The 10,086-nt window shown below is 48.1% G+C and overlaps 1 non-coding gene across 1 annotated transcript; it reads left to right on the top strand.

Moving 5' to 3' along the window:
• The first annotated feature begins 9,007 nt into the window (after window positions 1-9,007).
• TRNAT-UGU lies at window positions 9,008-9,081 on the top strand. The gene has a single exon. It is a non-coding gene; the product is annotated as a tRNA-Thr (tRNA).
• The last annotated feature ends 1,005 nt before the right edge of the window (window positions 9,082-10,086 follow it).

Below are 10,086 nucleotides of genomic sequence, written 5' to 3'. Positions count from 1 at the left end.
ACTTCTCTGTAAACAAACGTAATAGTCACAGGTTACCCTGCTGACTGAGGAACCTAGCTTTCAAAGGCTCCCAGATGCACAGCGCTTCCCGCTGGGCTCTTCTAATCGCACGGTTGTCTGGCTGGGCGTAATCAGCAGTCAGGCTATTTGCCTCCCATCCCACCATAAAGGTCACCCCCTTGCTCTCACAGAGATTGTGGAGCACACAGCAAGCTGCAATAACAATGGGGATATTGGTTTCGCTGAGATCTGAGCAAGTCAGTAAGCTTCTCCATCTCCCCTTGAGACGTCCAAAAGCACACTCCACCACCTTTCTGCACTTGCTCAGCCAGTAGTTGAAGAGTTCTTTGTCACTGTCCATGGCACCTGTATAGGGCTTCATGAGCCAGGGCATTAGCGGGTAGGCTGGGTCCCCGATGATCACTATAGGCATCTGCACATCCCCAACAGTTATTTTGTGGTCCGGGAAGAAAATATCTTCCTGCAGGCGTCTAAACAGACCAGAGTTCCTGTAAACACGCGCGTCATGAACCTTGCCAGGCCATCCGACGTTGATGTTGGTAAAACGTCCCCTATGGTCCACCAGTGCTTGCAGCACCATTGAAAAGTAGCCCTTTCGATTAATATACTGGCTGGCCTGGTGGTCCGGTCCCAGGATAGGGATGTGAGTTCCATCTATAGCCCCACCGCAGTTTGGGAATCCCTTCGCAGCGAAGCCATCTAGGATGACCTGAACGTTTCCCAGGGTCACTACCTTTGAGAGCAGTAGCTCAACGACTGCGTTGGCAACTTGCATCACAGCAACCCCTACGGTAGATTCGCCCACGCCAAAGTGGTTCGCTACTGACCGGTAGCTGTCTGGCGTCGCAAGTTTCCAGAGGGCTATGGCCACTCACTTCTGCACAGTCAGGGCTGCTCGCATCCGGGTGTCCTTGCACTTCAGGGTAGGGGACAGCAAGTCACACAGTTCAAGGAAAGTGCCCTGATGCATCCTAAAGTTTCACAGGCACTGTGATTCATCCCAGACCTGCAGCACTATGCGGTCCCACCAGTCTGTGCTTGTTTCCCGGGCCCAGAATCGCCGTTCCACAGCATGAACATGACCCATTGCCACCATGATGTCCTCGGCGCGGGGTCCCGTGCTTTGTGACAGGTCTGTGCCACTCTCAGACTTCATGTCCTCACCGCGCTGCCGTAGCCTCCTCGCCCGATTTCTCAGCATCTGACTGTGAAAAAGGTGGACGATAAGGTGCAAGGAGTTGACAACGGCCATAACTGCAGTGATGATCACAGCAGGCTCCATGCTTGCAGTGCAGTGGCGTCCGCACTGTGACTCACCAGAAAAGTGTGCGAACTGATTGCCCGCCGGTGCTTTCAGGGAGGGAGGGCAGGAGTGACGGTTGAATGAGGACAGTTACCCAAAACCACCCTCGACACATTTTTTCCCCCAGCAGGCATTGGGGGCTCGACCCAGAATTCCAATGGGCAGCGGGGACTGCGGGAACTGTGGGATAGCTGCCCACAGTGCACCGCTTCCAATGTCGACGCTTGCCCCTTTAGTGTGGACTCACAAAGTCGAATTACTGTCCTTAGTGTGGATACACATGTTCGACTTTGTAATATCGGTTCCACAAATTCGATTTAAGTAGAATCGAACTACTCTGGTAGTATAGACATACCTTCAGGGACTGCGCTGCCTCACTACTTCCCTATTATTCAGGCAAGCTTGCCGTTTGGCAGGATGGGCACCCTGCCACCTTAAGAGAATTAAAAGGGATGGTACAACAGATAATTACCCATGCTGGACCCAAGCCCAATATTAAAAAGGAAAGGGTGGCGTATGTGGCAGCAATGGAGCCAACAGTCACCTATTCAAATGAAAGTGGAACAAAGGGATTTGCAGGATCCCATGGAGGGCACTCAAAAGTCAAATTCAGGGGAAGGGGGAATAACCAGTCTAGGGGTCGGCTGTACCCAGACCTCCAAAGATCTCAGTCAGCCGAAAAGAGTAATCAGCCAGAGAAACCCGGTGCTGATGTGCGCCGCATGGCATGGAGGCTATTATAACAGATGGGAGGAGACAGACAAAAGTGGGATAAAGCCCCCTTGGCTGATATTATGACAGAGATTCTTAGATTACAGGACCAGCGAGGAGTCATATCAGAGGTAACGACCCCAAGCGCTCCTTTCGATTATCAGGAATACTCTTAGGGAAGCCCACTGGACGTGGAACCCCCACTTGGCATAGGAGCCCAACAGTGGAGGTTTATAGGAGAATTAACCTGGGATACAGGAGGAAGACCCTATATCTACGTCCAGCAGGGAAATCAAGCTCCTATGATGGCTCTAATTGATAGTAGAGCTTCCGTCTCTTTAATTAAAACAACTCCTCTAGCAGGAACAAAAGGGCAAAATATGATATTACACTCATTTCAGGGAAAACCCAGCACCGGGAAAGAATGGGTGCAGGTACCATTCTCTGTACAAGGATTCCACACCACTGGGAATCTGATTCAAACAAAACATATGACAGATGCCGTGATCCTGGGCACGGACTGGTTGTTCAAAAATAACATTATTATTGATCTCCCCAGGAGCGCTCTATGGAGACTGGAAACCCTCCCCCCTTATCTCCCTACAGCAAGCCGTGATAAGTTTGTCAGTAACAGAAGCGATAAACTAGTTGCTGCGCTCACGGCAGAACAGCAGGAGAAGTGGCGTTTTAAATTCCCCACGGTCTGGACCCAGAAGCAAACAGATTGTCGTAGAATTAACGCTTGTGTTAAAATTGTAGGTGAACTGGTGTCCCCACAGAAGCAATGTCGGTATCCCAGGGAGACAAAGACACAGCTTGTCCAAATCACTCAGGACCTGGAAGAGCAGGGAGTAATTAGAAAAACTAACTCCCCTTTTAACTCCCCTGTCTGGCCAGTCATGAAGGCAGATGGGCAATCCTGGAGACTAACCATTGATTACAGGAGAATCAACAAAGGAAGTATACCCATGGCCCCCATCGTGGCAGATATGACACAGGTCATCCAAAAGGTGCAAGCCACCTCCAGGTATTTTTCAGTTATAGATCTGGCTAACTGTTTCTTTGCCATCCCATTACATCCTGATTCACAGGACTGATTTGCCTTCACCATCAAAGACCCGCAGTACACATTTCAGCGCCTACCCCAAGGATTCCAAGACTCTCCAGCTATCACCCACAAACATGTGGTAGACATGCTGGACCAGTTAAGTCCCTCTGATCGACCACTTGTCTATTCCTATGTGGATGATATTTTGGTTTTTGGCCAGCTCGAGACACAGGTGCAGAGACTTACAGAGGACGTCCTTGCACTGATCCAGGACACCGGCTTCAAGGTAAGCCTGGAAAAAGCACAATTGGTGCAAACCCAGGTCGTCTACCTAGGTATTATCATTGGCCAGAAGGGAAGGCAGGTAGATCAAAGAAAGGTACGGGCTTTAATTGAAATGCCAGCCCCTACCGATATGCACTCTTTAAGGGTTTTGCTGGGTGGATTTAACTTTCTACGACCCCATATCTACAAATATGCAGAAATTACACTTCCTTTGTGGAAACTGCTAAAAAAGAAGACGCATTGGGAATGGGGTCCAGATCAGGAGAATGCCTTAAATATCCTCAAGCAAAAAGCCCCAACAGCCCCTGCTTTACGCTTCCCGGATGAATCTAAACCATTTGTCATCCGGTTAGCAGCTAATGAGGTGGCCATGGCGGCTACTCTCTTGCAACAAAATGAAAACCAAACATTGGTACCTGTGGCTTATGAGTCTAAAAACTACAGGGAGCTGAACTAAATTTTGATGCCTGTGAACGTGAATGCCTGACAGCGGTATGGGCTGTTCAGTCTTTTGAGCCGCTTACCGGCAGTGCCCCAATTACTATACAAAGCACACATACGCCTCTAAAATACATCCTATCTGGAAAACTAATAGGAGGCAGGGTGTCTAACACCCGAATGGCACAATGGACTCTAACACTGGTAAACAGAGGAGTCCGAACTGACACAGTATCTAAACCTGACATGCTGACACATGCTCTTATTGAAAAGGGGACTAAGCACGTATGTCCAGCAGTCACACTAGAACAGAGAATAGCACAAGCCCAAGCACCCCCCCCCCCGGAAGACTTGGATACCGTGGATCAGGAGAAAAATATTTGGTTCACGGATGGCAGTTCCATGGTGGTGCATGGTAAAAAGAAAATCAGACATGCAGCCATCAATTTAGAAGAGGAAGTACTGAAGGGGTACTTGGATCATGGCTCAGCACAACATGCTGAACTCCATGCCATATACCAAGTCCTAAAACAAAATGAAACAGAGAACTGCCCCCAGACTGTATACATCTATGCTGACAGCAATTATTGTGTAAATGGGGTGCAATATTAGATGCTTGATTGGCAGAGGAACTATTGGAAAGCCGCAGACAGGAAAGAGATAGCATATGTAGATGAATGGAGATGGCTGGGTTACCTCTCATCCCAACCAGCTTAAAATCAAACATGTCAAGGCACATAGAAAAGGCTCCGCAGCTGAAACAGTGTGGAATAACCATGCTGATGCCATAGCCAGAGATTATGAAGGGATAGCAGCGGTGACCCGAAGGCAGAAAAAGAAGGTTTTAGAAGCAGTCCGCTTCCCAGGAAGAATTGAAAGGCAGGAACTGGTGAACATAGCTCATCAGTTCATGCATGAAGGAGTGGAAGGAACGCTGGGAAGGTTAAAGCAAGTGGCAGAATGGAAGGGGATGAGAGATGATGTGGCTACATGGGTCAGAAATTGTATACAGTGTGCCAAAGATAAAGCTCATCCTCCGCACCAGCCTCAGATGCTACATCAAAGAAGTCTGGGACCCTGGCATAGAATCCAAATTGACTTCATTGATAAATTGCCAAGGAGACAAGAAGGATTTCGATATCTACTTGTAATCATAGATTCCTTTTCAGGTTGGGTGGAAGCTTTCCCTACTAGGAACAATAGCGCCCACACAGCTGCTAAGAAACTATTCTCCGAAGTAGTTTGCAGATATGGGACTCCTGAGATTATTGACTCAGACAACGGGGGATCTTTTGTGGGAGACATATTTACTCTACTACTTAAAGCATTAGGAGTTTCACACAAACTCCATGTCCCATACAGACCACAGTCTTCCAGACAAGTAGAGAGGATGAACCACACTATTAAAGAAGCCCTTAGGAAAGTTGTAGACAACACCGGTAAGAACTGGCTGGAAAAACTGCTGCTAATATTAGCAGCCATTCGCAGCAGTAACAGGCTGAGAACTAAGATCCAGCCATACCACATCCTCTTCGGACAGGCGATGAGGTTGGTCATCAACCCAGAACAAGCAGCAGAACCAGAGACTACAACTCACGAGCACTGGCAGTGGTTAAAACAGTTGCAGGAAGACAAAACCACCCTGCAGCATAGAATAAGCCAAGCCATTGAGCTCATGAATACAAAAATGGATCAAAATAAAAATGGGGATTCCCTACTTTGGGAACCAGGGGATCAGGTAATGTATTTGAAGTTGGGCAAAAGGGATCACACACTGGAGTCGAAATGGACCGGTCCCTACTCCATAGTGGACCGCCTCAGCCCTGTCATCTACCGCATAGACAAAAATGGTAAATTAAAGTGGGTCCATGTTTCACAAATGAAGTTGTTTGCATAAACTAATTTTATTCTGTTAACTATATTTCCAGATACAACACTCCCCCGTGGACGCAGTGTATTTTTGTTCCTGCAGGCTGGAATGCGGCTGCTGAGACTGCCAGTTCTAACCTTATCTCCGCTTTTCTCAAAAGGGTAGTAAAAGATCAGACGGAACGATGCCTCGCACAAAATGGGACACAGAGCCACGGCAGTTCTTGGTCTGGATCACAACATTGGCCCTAATCTCAGTGATAAAGACACAGCCTGTTCCCAAAGGAAAAATGCACAAAGCTCCGCCAATCCCTAACAATGATAGCCATGCTTCAACATACCTGGAACAAGGTAAACAATCCTCACCGCATTGCTGACACACAGCAACTCACACATATACAACATTCCATGGACCCCAGTACAACAACCAGATATTCACCTAAGATGGATCGATTTAAAAACTAATTTAACAATAACACCCTTAGGGGAAACTCATGTATATGTTGGGGATGGGGAACTGGGACTGCAAGGAAACATCTCAGTCCCCATAGGACGGGAAAAACATTGGATGGTAGGGGTGAGCACGGAAGGATATGCAGGAGATACCACGATGCTTTCAGACTACCCCTCACTCCCTTATATATGGGACGGGTTCGTGAAATCAGGGACCCTTGTAACAGTAATCATAGTTTACTGCCCAAACCATGCACATAGGATACCATTCCCTGATGGATGTGACTGGAAATGGGAAAAAGAACATATGTTTATAAAAAACACCCCATTACCTTATTTAAAATTCAGACTTCTCCGGTGAAAGTCTTGGTGAGCTCCCTGCTGGTAGAAGTAAAAATTTAAGTGGACTGGACAAGATTAAATGTCTCAAAAGTAGAGCCAAAGTGTAAGCCTTTTCCCCTCCCTATACTACAAGCCTGGATAAGGACACACAAACTGTCCCCCCCAGATACACCACATCCCAGAACTAAAAGAGATATTATGGATATTATGCTAGGTGGATTTGGAGCAGGAGCGGGATTTGCAAACTCAGTGGACTTGGAAACTATTAAGAACAAATTCATAGAATCATAGAATCTCAGGGTTAGAAGGGACCTCAGGAGGTCATCTAGTCCAATCCCCTGCTCAAAGCAGGACCAAACCCAACTAAATCATCCCAGCCAGGGCTTTGTCAAGCCTAACCTTAAAAACCTCTAAGGAAGGAGATTCCACCACCTCCCTAGGTAACCCATTCCAGTGCTTCACCACCCTACTAGTGAAAAAGTTTTTCCTAATATCCAACCTAAACCTCCCCCTCTGCAACTTGAGACCATTACTCCTTGTTCTGTCATCTTCTACCACTGAGAACAGTCTAGATCCATCCTCTTTGGAACCCCCTTTCAGGTAGTTGAAAGCAGCTATCAAATCCCCCCTCATTCTTCTCTTCTGCAGGCTAAACAATCCCAGTTCCCTCAGCCTCTCCTCATAAGTCATGTGTTCCAGACCCCTAATCATTTTTGTTGCCCTCCGCTGGACTCTCTCCAATTTATCCACATCCTTCTTGTAGTGTGGGGCCCAAAACTGGACACAGTACTCCAGATGAGGTCTCACCAAATTAAGCTCCCTGGCCCAACTACAGGACAGCCTTATACAAAGACAAGTACATGCGAATGTAGACTTAGTCCAAATTGGTCTGGGTAACCTAAAAGCCAAATGGAATTTATGGCAATGGCTAAATACTACCACCTGGTTACTCCATAAGAAAAATCTACAAATTGTTGTGCAGAAGAAGAAGAGCCACATCCAGCTGCAGTTCAGGAGTCTGATGACCAAAGAGCCAATAAATGTTCTGAGGGCTGGAGAAAAATGCCTTCTAGGGAGCTATTGAACGAGCTCAACCTGTTTAGCTTATCAAAAGAAGATTGAAAGGTGACTTCATTGAAGTGTTGAAATGCCTTAATGGATAGAAAAGATTGGGTATGAAAGGGCTCTTTAATCGAGCAGAGAAAGGCATAACAAGACCCAATGGCTGGAAGGTGGAAGGAGACAAATTCATATTACAACTAAGGCACAAATATTCAACAGCGAGGATGATCATTCACCACAGGAACAAGCTACCAAGGAAAGTGATGGATTCTCCATCTCCTGATGTCATTTAATGAAGACTAGTTGCCTTTCTGGAATGTGTTTGCCCCCAAAGTAGCTCTTCTGTCATAAAGGAGGCCTGTGATATGCAGGGGGTCAGATTAGATGCTCTAATGATCTCTTCTGGCCATAAAGTCAACTAATTTCTGAAAAACTGAGTGTAGCATTGAGAGCAGCATCTGATGTTTTCCTGTCTAGCCAACTTGTTTCCTAGAACAAACGCTCCTTGAGTGGGGTGATCCACAGGGAGTAGCTCAAACCTCCAAAGTGCCTGGCCAGGGGCAGGACATTAGCACAGCAAGGGAGGGGTGTGGCAGTGACATCACAAAGGCTTTTTGCAGGACCTCAGGCTATTGGTCCAAGGTGGTGGGGAGGTGGTGACCTCACAGAGAGATGCTGACATCAGCCAGGCAGGACAGGGGCGAGGGGCCAGGGAAACCTCAGAGACCCCTGTGGCTTTGCTTCAGCAAGTCTCCTTCTTTTAGTGATTTTACTAGAGACCAGCCATCCCTGTTTAGAAGGTAAGAGCCTCCTCGAAGGAAGGGGTGTCCTGGGGGTGTCACAGTTCGGATGCCGGTGCCCCCACCACTGTAAGGAAGTTCCCGCCACCCTGCTCTGTGTTCGCAGGGTGGGAGAAAGCATCATCCACGGCAGTGATTTGCTCCTGGCTGCCGGAGCAGAGCAGCAGGCTCAGCTGTCAGAACTTCCCAGAGCTATGAAAGGGGAGGGGCCCATGGCTCTGTAGCAGGAATGCAGGGCAGGCGAGTTCACAGCGGGCATTGTGGGATACTGGCAGAGGCCAGTTATGGTGATATAATGAACAGCAGCGTCTACACTGACACTCTGTCACTTTAAGTTTGCTGGAAAAAGCTCTAGGCCTCTCGTCTAGGTGGTTTTCATTTGTCAACAAAACAGGGCAGTTTTGTCACCAGACGTGGCATTGCAGTGTGTGCACCAGCCACAAGCTGCCGACCAAGGGAGCATTGTGTGTTTTTCAAACACCTGAGCAATATAATTCTGCTGAAATAACTTTGTAGTGCAGACCTGGCCGAAGATTCACACACACAGTCAGCTTGCAAGGAAAATGTCACCTGCTCCTCTGCTTTGCAGAATCCAAACACAAGCAAAGCTTGTCAGGCCTAGGTGGAGATGCAGGGAGTCAGGTGTGAGCAAACACTGTACCTTAGTTGTAGGCAGGCACCATGGCTTAGCTGGTTAAAGTACCTGTTTTGTAAACAGAAGATCCTGGGTTCAACTCCCAGTGGTGCCTTGCTGAGATGCTTTTAGAGCACCTGGCATTGGCTACTGTCGGAAGAGAAATACAGAGCTAGATGGACCTTTGGTCTAACCCAGTGTGGTTTTTCTTATGGTTTAAATTACACTCACTGGCACTGATAATAGAGTTACTGAACGTTTGGGAGTTAAGAGCTGATAAGTCAGTGGCCAAGCCCCTCCTGGATGATCCCCTCCCTCTGGGACAGGGAGAGGTCTGAGCTCTCGCACCAAATGCTCATTGTGGCTGCCAGAATCTGTGGGCAGCTCATTTAGTTTACACCCAGGGTTGAGTCCTTGATTCACACATCAAGGATAACAACCCTTTGTTTCTCCTTCTCCAATAACAAGGAGACTGGGAATCCAACACCAGCCACAAGTGATCATTTTGGTAAGCAATCCAACCTATTTCCAACATACTGTAAAATCCACATGCAGACTCATACACGAAACCTTGCAAGAAAATCTTCCTGAGGGGGTCTGAAGCACCTGCTACTGGAGGGAAGGAGGGAACTGTGGGTTGGGATTGAGGAGCAGCATGAGGAGGAGGGGCCTGTGGGTTGGGACAGAGGAGGAGGGTGAAGAGGAGCAGGCTCTGGTTGGGAGTGAGGAGCAGTGAGCATAGGAGGGGCCTGTGGGTTGGGATTGAGGAGCAGCGTGAGGAGAAGGGGCCTGTGGGTTGGAATTGAGGGGCACTGGGAATAGGAGGGGCCTGTGGGTTGGGACAGAGGAGAAGAGTGAAGAGGAGCAGGCTCTGGTTGGGAATGAGCAGCAGTGAGCATAGGAGGGGTTGTGGGTTGGGTCTGAGGGGCACTGGGAGTAGAGGGGACATGGGTTTGGGCTGAAGAGCATCCTTGTTTGGGGATCCAGCAGGACAGGGGAAGGTGCAGGTGATTCTAATTCCTTAGGGATATTCTGTGTGTTTGTGTGTGCAGGGGAGGAACATGCTCTATGCCCAGAGGACTTTATTCCTCCAGGCTGCAAGGACAGAGGGGATGTCAGG

The sequence above is a fragment of the Mauremys mutica genome, chromosome 5 (genome assembly GCF_020497125.1).
Source record: "Mauremys mutica isolate MM-2020 ecotype Southern chromosome 5, ASM2049712v1, whole genome shotgun sequence".
Classification (NCBI taxonomy): Eukaryota; Metazoa; Chordata; order Testudines; family Geoemydidae; genus Mauremys; species Mauremys mutica.
This window is presented reverse-complemented; position numbering and strand designations above follow the sequence as displayed.